Raw genomic sequence first — 8,881 nt, 5'->3', positions numbered from 1 at the left:
AGTTTAACAATTTAGCCCAGTGCTCCATCATGGCCTTACCTGGTCTACCTGGCCACCTATATTGTTTGTGATCGCCTGCGGGTTGGCCTTTTACAACACTTTTAAGGACGCCTTTTTATTAAACACGTCTCACTGAGTTCAGCCGAAGGCGCCGGCGTCTTACCTCCTCCGGATTCCTCACCCGTACCGATCCCTGGTGTGGTGTTCTCCCTGCTGACCCCCTGGATAATCACCTCGGATCCAGACTGTGTCGAGATTCTGCCGGCCGGCCCTGAGAGCCTGGGGATCCGTGTCATCCAGCATCCTGCGAGTCCCACTGGATAGGGTTGCAAACGAGGGTTGCCCTGCAGCACGCCCGGACCCGCTGAGACCTGGACCTCAGGCTGCCATCCCATCTGCGGAGCTGGCGTACGGATTGGAATCCTGTCGCAGCAACTTCTGCTTCCCTCACCGGTGGTCTGCGGAGAACCGGCCTCCTGCTGGAACTCGCTAGCTGCGGCTCCCTACCGACGAGTGGGGATCTGCGGAGAACCGGCCTCCTGCTGGACCCCGCTAGCTGCGGCTCCCTACCGACGAGTGGGGATCTGCGGGGTACCGGCCTCCTGCTGGACCCCGCTAGCTGCGGCTCCCTACCGACGAGTGGGGATCTGCGGAGAACCGGCCTCCTGCTGGACCCCGCTAGCAGCGGCTCCCATCGGTGATCTGCGGGGAACCGACCTCCTGCTGGAACCCGCTAGCGGCGGCCTCTGGTGAGTGGTCTGGAGCCGCGGCCATCGGCTGCTATCGGCTGGTGGTCGTTAGCTCTGTCGCAGCGGCTTCTGCTTCCCTTTGCCGGCGATCTGTGGGGAACCGGCCTCCTGCTGGAACCCGCTAGCCGGCTGCTAGCTGTTAGCTTTACCTGCAGCTCGCCGTTAGCCGCGTGTGGCTAATCGCGTATACCTGGAAGACAGCGGCTTAGGGTCTCTGAAAAAGTCCTCAAGTCCTTAAACCTCTTTTACGAACTTGAACTTTGTATGCGGCAGCGGCGAAAATGAGGCTTCTTCCTGCGTTTCTCTTGACATTGTTGCACTTGTCGTGGGGACCTGCGGCGTTACCCCATAACTCTGGCGATGTACACAGTGATGTGCCACGCCCCCCTCTGGGTCCCCTCAGTACAGTAACACTCAGCGGGTCATTGGCTGACCCGACCAGTCAAATATTGAAGCCCCAAAATGTGCCTGTTTTAAATGACAACTGCCCCATTCGTTTGTTGTGCCTTTCAGTTCTGGAAAATAATTTTAGGCTCACAGAATCCTTAATTATTAACCTCACCAATCCAGATAATGAGGCTATTGTTAAAACGTCAGTTGTTAAAAGGAAGTGTTTTATTTTACTCTTGCTCTTATTGTCAGGTAACATACAGCCAAACCCAGGCCCTCCATTGAATTATCTTGATACCTGTCTCTCTCGTCCAATGGATGTTATCCTGCTCTGTATGAAAGTCAGCATAGGAAAGTTGGGATGTATGGCATGTTCCTGTATACGTATGTGTGCATTCAGCTGGATCAAGTTGTGCTGTTCCTTCTCTGGTAGCACAGTGGAATAATTTACCAATGGAATCCAGATTGGAACCGTTTCTTTGCCACCTGGAGAGCGGGCTGCAGGTGTTTGACCGTGGTTTCCCAGAACTTCTATACTGTTAAGGCCACGACAAATAAGCACTTTCTCCACTAGGACCTGTACCACGGCCTTCGACAGCACTGCCCCCTTGTGCCTGAAGTTTGCTCCCGGGTAGCTGTCAATCTGAAGCTCTGGAAAGCAATGATGCAGCACTCTAGATAGGTTTGAATCCCCTATTATCAGCCACTTCTTGGAAACCAACAAAGTCCAGTCAGCCAACTTCCTATCTGTCTGGACATGTCGAGTTGCTTTTTTAAAATTATTATTTAATTGGTCTTTGTGTTTTAATTAGTGCTAATTATCTGTATCTTGTATCTTTTATCATTATTGTTGTACAGCACTTTGGTCAACGCTGTTGTAATGTATTGTGCTGGTGTAAAATGACCAACAGTTCCAATTTTACACGCAAAGGCTTGACACTTCATCATAGTCCCACTGCTGCAGCTGAGCACCAGTCAAAAAGTTCAGACGCTGTGCCTTGAAAACCTAGTGTGACTACATGATGGGTGTAATTATCATTATTTTTTCTAATTATTGCCAAAAGACACATGATTGGACATAAGCATTCCCATCATGTATCCATGCGTGGCGGCTGAGAACCGTGCATGAGTCACTGAGCGCTTTGCGGCTTTATGGGAAGCCATCAGCTGCCTCTCTGGGCTCTGCTCCGGAGATACGGCACAAGTCGATACACACGCACAAGTACGTCGGTAAACATGTCATAAACCACAAAAGACTGGGTCTGAAGTATCACATGCAGGCGATTAGGCATTTTTACCGTCTCCTCAGGCCGATCAGTACAATTCTGACAGTCATGAAACACAATAACGCGACACATCATTTGCCAAATTTCAGCAAAACGAGATAAATGGTGCACAGCGCATTGTACAAGAGAAACAATTAAACAAACGCTATTCCTCCAACACCTTCGAGCGAAAGAAAATAAAAACGTGAATCTTTCCCTGGAGTGGGAAGAAAATCCAATCAGCTGTGCCTGAGATTTTGTGCAATAGCTATCTGTGCAAACTCTTCAAATCGGCATAAAACTAAAGTCAACAGACGACACACATCATTTCATACTCCTCCGTCTATTTTATATGATGAGGTACCAAGCCTGAGCGTTCACGACAGAGAGATGTGGACAGACAGAGACGATCCACAATACTCCACCATCAAGGCAAGACAAGCAGACAATAAAAGATAAGTAGCACAGGCACTTAGTGGCCATTCCCCCCCTGTGGGCTCTTAAACAAACGTTGACACTCAGACTGCTGGAGGCAGAGTGACTCGTGTCTGCTCGGCCTGGTTGGACTTTAGAAAAGGAAAAAGCTTTAATTGAGACGGATGTGGAGGTTGGAGGTTACAGGTCTGTAGCAACCCAAAACATTATAACTTGCCAATAATGTAATAATTTTGATCATTTTAAATGTAATAAAGCTCGTAACATAATAAGTCGCCAATAATGTAATTAAATGTTTGAGCCACTTTTTTGTCTATGTAATAAGTTATTACATTACGTAATGTAATAAGTTATTACGGTACATTATTGGCCTAATATTAAAAACCCCTTACAGATTAAAAAAATAATGTAATAATATATGTATCCCTTCATTTTTTATATTCAGGGTAATACATGTCAATACAACTCGATGTGCTACAACAAGGTTGTTGATAGGTTACTATGCTTACTTTCTCCATTTGCAAACACATTTCAAAGATAAAGGAAGACACTGAGGCTGAATACACAACTGTGACATCTTCTAACTTGAAATTGCCATGATGTAATAATTTATAACATTATTGGCAAAAAAATATTTTTGTTATTCTTTAAGATGGTCAAAATTATTGTGTTATTGGCAGTTATTACGTTTTGGGTTGGTAAAAGCTCACACCTCACTTTTTAGCCGCCAGGTGTTTCCATCTACACCTCTAACATGCACATTTCACCCGCGAGAGTCCCTGTACCTCCTCCTCTATCTGCTCCTCCTCCTCCTCTTCCTCCTCCTCCTCCTCCTCCTCTTCCTCCTCCTCTTCTCTCCTCCTCCTCCTCCTCCTCCTCCTCTATCTGCTCCTCCTCCTCCTCCTCCTCCTCCTCCTCCTCCTCTATCTCCTCCTCCTCCTCCTCCCCCTCTATCTGCTCCTCCTCCTCCTCCTCTTCCTCCTCCTCCTCCTTCTCCTCCTCTGTGTCCAACGTGCCTGTTGACCTGCATGTGAAACTGCAGAATAATCAATGACAGCAGCCTCTTTGATGTGCTAAAGGTGTGTGTGGTGCAGGTCTGACATGTGTAATTGTAGTTTCACACCGTGCAGCATCACGTCAGGTGGAAACGGCCGATGGATCAAACAGCTGTTGCCTTTAGATGTAACTAGAGTCGCTAGAGAACAGCAGAGGCCTTCACTAGACAACACGGACTGTCTTAGATCATAGAGCTCCTCGGAATCACACATTGATTTTTTTTTTCTGAGAACATGTATGCTGGTTGAAAAAAGATAAAACACACACCTTCAGTGTGTTGAAGTGAGCCTTAAATTGCTCTCTGTGAGAGGATGTGTGTGATACAAACAAACAAACAAACAAACAGACAAAGCATTCAAACCCAATTAGTTAACGTCAATGAATGCGCACTGTGCCAGTAAAAATAAATCAAATGAACACATATTTCCCCACTGTTACTGCTGTGAGTGCATGCACCACATTGGACACATGTTTAAAACACCATACACATCCCTTACAGTATCACAAAAGAAAAACACTATACACCAGGTGCAGTTATTTCAGTTTAGTTTATTTGAACAGCCATCTTGGTTGTCTCTACCTCAGGGCCTGGGGTTTGAACCAGAGCAGCTGAATATTCTGCCTGTGCAGCTGGATTAATGGCTGTCCGTACCATGTCCCACTGAGTTGGAGGGCTGGTTTGGAATCATTGCACTGTAGGTATAGTGAAACAGTCGTGTATTTGTGAGTTATTGCATTGATGGGTTCTGTTTTTGTCCTGTGATTATAGGTTCAACATGGGACCTGATTGTGCATATGTGCTGCCTGGAAATATCATTTAATGTGTGCATTTGACTGTGGTTGGACCCTGGGGTGGGGCCTATGGATTACTAGGGGTGTAAATCACCAGCTTTATCGTGATGTGATATATCGATTTGTTTACAATTTTGATTCACTGTAGGAGAAGCTCAAATGACTGGTGGGAAACAGTCAAGGAGGCACTCTGATGTGAATGAATAAAAAAATTACTGACTTTTGGATCAGCACCCTCAAGGCTACTTCCTCACCTGGACTCAGTGAGGACATTGATTTCTCCCCTTTCCTCTAGACCCACCCCCTCCTCTCTTCCACTCTGATTCCTGTTCCTGTCCGACTGCTCTACGATGCTTCTACCTGCCGTTTCTTTCAGCCTGTTTTTTTTTTCTTGCCTTGCTCTCACCTTTCCAACAGATACTCTCTCTACCTGCCATCACTGACTGTGTTGTGCTCATCACCACCTCTCCTCCCACTGGGTCATACGGCAAGTCACCAAAGCCAGATACCAAACCTCTGCAGCTGTGAGGGGGAAATGACTTCAGAGCTGGCAGGAAAATCCAATTTGATACAGTTCTGTGATATGCTCCAACACCTCTCCAAGGTCTGATGCTCTTTCTTTACTGTAATTCCACAAATATCAGCTAATACAGCAAACAGTGGCATTAAATTGCAGCTGGTAAATTAAAGGAGAACAAAAATAATGCAGATGTTTCCACACAGGTGCACTGCGTGGTACAATTAAACATCCAGTCATGCTCTGTGGCATCATGTATGGGAATGTTGAGCAGGGTCTGATTTCACACAGGGAAAACATCTACATGACTCTGAAACAGAGTTTATTGGGGCACAGATGGCACAAGGCTGTTAGACTGGCCAGTGTTTCAATAGCAACAATGACTAAAGTGACATTTGTATTTAGATCAATGGGAAACAACATAGTGAATGGGTTTAGAAATTGTGGTCAACAGTGCACGTCTGACTGTGATGCTCGTTAGTGTGACATACGAGGGGAAACAAAGCAGCAGCTCTTCCTCAGGTGGCTCAGAGCGTCAGACCAGGCTGTGGCAGTCAGTGGGGTTTCACTGCGTAAAGCCCTCATTACAAAGATGGAGGCACATTTGAGAGTTCAGTGGTGTGAAGACCAGAGGAGCTGGTCTACAGAGATGTGGAAGAAGTGAACTGGTCAGATGAGTCATCTTTCATCGTGTTCTACACCAGGAGGAAGCTACAGGTCTGAATATTTGTCCCCCACAGTGAGAGGACGTTTTACTGACAGGGTTTGGGTCCAGTTTTCCATTTTAGAAGGAGGGGTCACTTACTTATACATTCAACATTTTCAATTTAAAGAACTAAATAGAACAGTAGAAAGACAAAAAAACAGCAAACTTTGCTATTGGGACTGTCCAGTGCTTGGTCAGGCCAGTTGGCAAGCTAACGGCTAGCAGCTAATCAGCTCCAACCGTCCACCAACTAGGCCTGCAACTTCACTGTCACCAACTTCCAGCTTAAACTGTTTTAATATGGAATAACATCAGTAACATCAGTTACACTGACTGATGTAAGAAATGACACTCAATCTCTACCATAATCCTTAATGCTGTTATTCCATCCATAATCTCCATTTCACTACAGTGTCACATCGTTACAGGGAAACACATCTAGTCAGTCAGTGATCTGAGTCACTTGGCTTATGCAAACGTCCATGACCAAAGTCCAGATGTTAGGGATCTCAGAGGCAGCTACAGCAATGGAAATGGCAACTTCATTTATATACAGTAGCACATTTTAGACCCAGAGTCATTCAAAGTGCTGAATACAAAATATCAACATACAGTATCATGATGTAAAAAAAAAAAAAGAATAATCACAAATAATCACACAAAAAGCAGGAAGAGAAAGTTGAAAAAGAAAAAATTGAATAGCACCGTTACAGTATGACGACAACAACAAATCAAAGCATCAAACATAAATCAATGGGTGTAACATTACATCAACACTGTGAGAATACTACAGTATAAGTTCTCAGTCCATAGAGAAATGTACATGGTCTGTATTCAGACAGTGATGCATCAGGACTTCCTGTAACTTTGTGATGTCACAACAAAGCCTCCACGCCCAGCCCACCTTGGCCGAGCATCCACTTTGTTTCTCTTCATGCTTTTTATTTTCACTCAGAATCCAGTCAGTCAATCAGAATGGAGCTTCAGAGCCTCCTTTCCTCTGATTGGCTCACTGACCTGTTACCAGAGCACCACAGAAAAGCCTGTGAGAGGGGATGGAAAACTACAGTGAGATGGGTTATGGTTGTTCAAACCACATGTGTATCTGCTTATGGATCAACACTTTAAATACACACTGAAAAATATCAGATATGGACTTTTTTCTGTCATAGATCAAACAGCTTTGGGAAGTCAGTGCAATGTATTCATGTACATCCTTTAGTGAATGAAACCTAAACAGCAGTACACAGCTGGTACTCACAAAAGCTCTGTTTCAAAAACCTCACGTTAGATAGTGCTGCCCTTTGAGTCCTCAGTATTTTGGAAAGTGGAAATGAAGCCCTTTCTGAAGCTGTAATGTAGCTCCTGATTATTTGCAGTAAATCATGGCCACTGTTGTAGCTGCCACCGCTCTGCCAGTGCACAACACACGCCTGCTGTGGGACTTCTGCAGTAGTTCAGACTCTGCTGTGTGACTATAAGTCACAGATCTCAAGGTGCAAGCTGTTCTCTGAACATGCACTCTGCATTGTAAATAACAACCGGCGTCGGTGTGGAGAACAGGACTGCTGGAGGCGGGCGTGCATCCAAACAGCTGTTTAAAAGCATCTGGCTAATTGCAGCCATACATCAGCTGGAGTTATGTATAGTCTCTGTGACTTTACCTGTCAGACAAATCCTTATAAATAGTCTCTACACCTCGTGTTATATAATGCATTATGACTTTCTCTGGAAGTCATACCATATATATATGACCTGGGATGAACTGATGAACTGAGCACACTGAAAACTGGAGGATACAGAGGAGCTATAAGACTAATTAGACAATATTTCTGACCCTTTTATTTTCCTGTTTCCTTCAGTGTTGCTTTTATTTAACAATACCAGAGCTAAAATATTTATATTCTAGGGGTCAATGGATTTGACACCTGTACTCTCAATGGGAGCAACTGTAAGGTTGAAGATGCAGGAATGTAGGTCAGTAGTCAGTAATGGCAGCCTGTGTATTACATACGATTCACGTGCATGGTTGCTGGAATTAGACATTCACACAAACACTGCATTTTTAGTAGATTGTACTGTATGGTTATATATGAAACTTCCACAAAAAGGAAAATACTTTCAATCTTCACATTTCAGATAAATGCAAAGATCACTCAAAGCAACATGCCCTCAATAATGCAGAACTTTAAGCCTCAGTAAAAATTTAAATTACTTATGAATGAAACAATTTACCCCCCACGCAGTTGTCATGATGGAGGAAATTATCTTAAATGTACTTGCACACATTTCAATCCATGTGCTTTGGACCATTAAAATAGAGCTTATTGAGCAAACATTATTTTTGCTCATGGCTGTGTCCTCCTGTTATTGTTTCTGATCTTGTATCATACCAAACTATTTCATTCCACATTAACATCTCTAACAAAGCCTGTACAGTGTAATACTACAGGGTTGTGTATAGAGGAGAAAGGTGGTGATAACTCCAGGGGCCCAGCGCCCAGTAGGGCCCACAAAAACCCCAGTAGTCTAATCTTTGTATGACTGAATTATTCTGCATAAGACCCTGACTAATACTCATAGTAAATTAGCATCAAAACAAAGTTAATAAAACGTGATAATACATACGTACAGTAAAAAAAGTGGAAAAGTCAGGGGGCAGGGGCCCAGTTTAGTATTCTTTCAGGGGGCCCAGAAGGCCTAGCAACGGCCCTGTCATACTGTAAAACCTCTCTAAAGGGAGGTCAGAAGTCAAAGCTACAGAACAAACCCTGAATATTAAAGACGTTCAGTATATTACTTTAGATTCTAATGATACTGTGGTTGGCCAAATACTACCACACCATTTGGGTCAAAACAAATATTTGCTCTATATGAATCATTTTCATAATCTCACCCTTACAGAAAAACCACATGAACTTCACATGTGAACAATTTTGCACATGGGAAACATGTGGTTTTGGCCCAATTG

Source organism: Trachurus japonicus, chromosome 10 (assembly GCF_045865225.1).
Source record: "Trachurus japonicus isolate A0001 chromosome 10, Traja_1.0".
Taxonomy (NCBI): domain Eukaryota; kingdom Metazoa; phylum Chordata; class Actinopteri; order Carangiformes; family Carangidae; genus Trachurus; species Trachurus japonicus.
The sequence above is the reverse complement of the archived record's forward strand: the minus strand, read 5'-3'. Positions refer to the sequence as shown.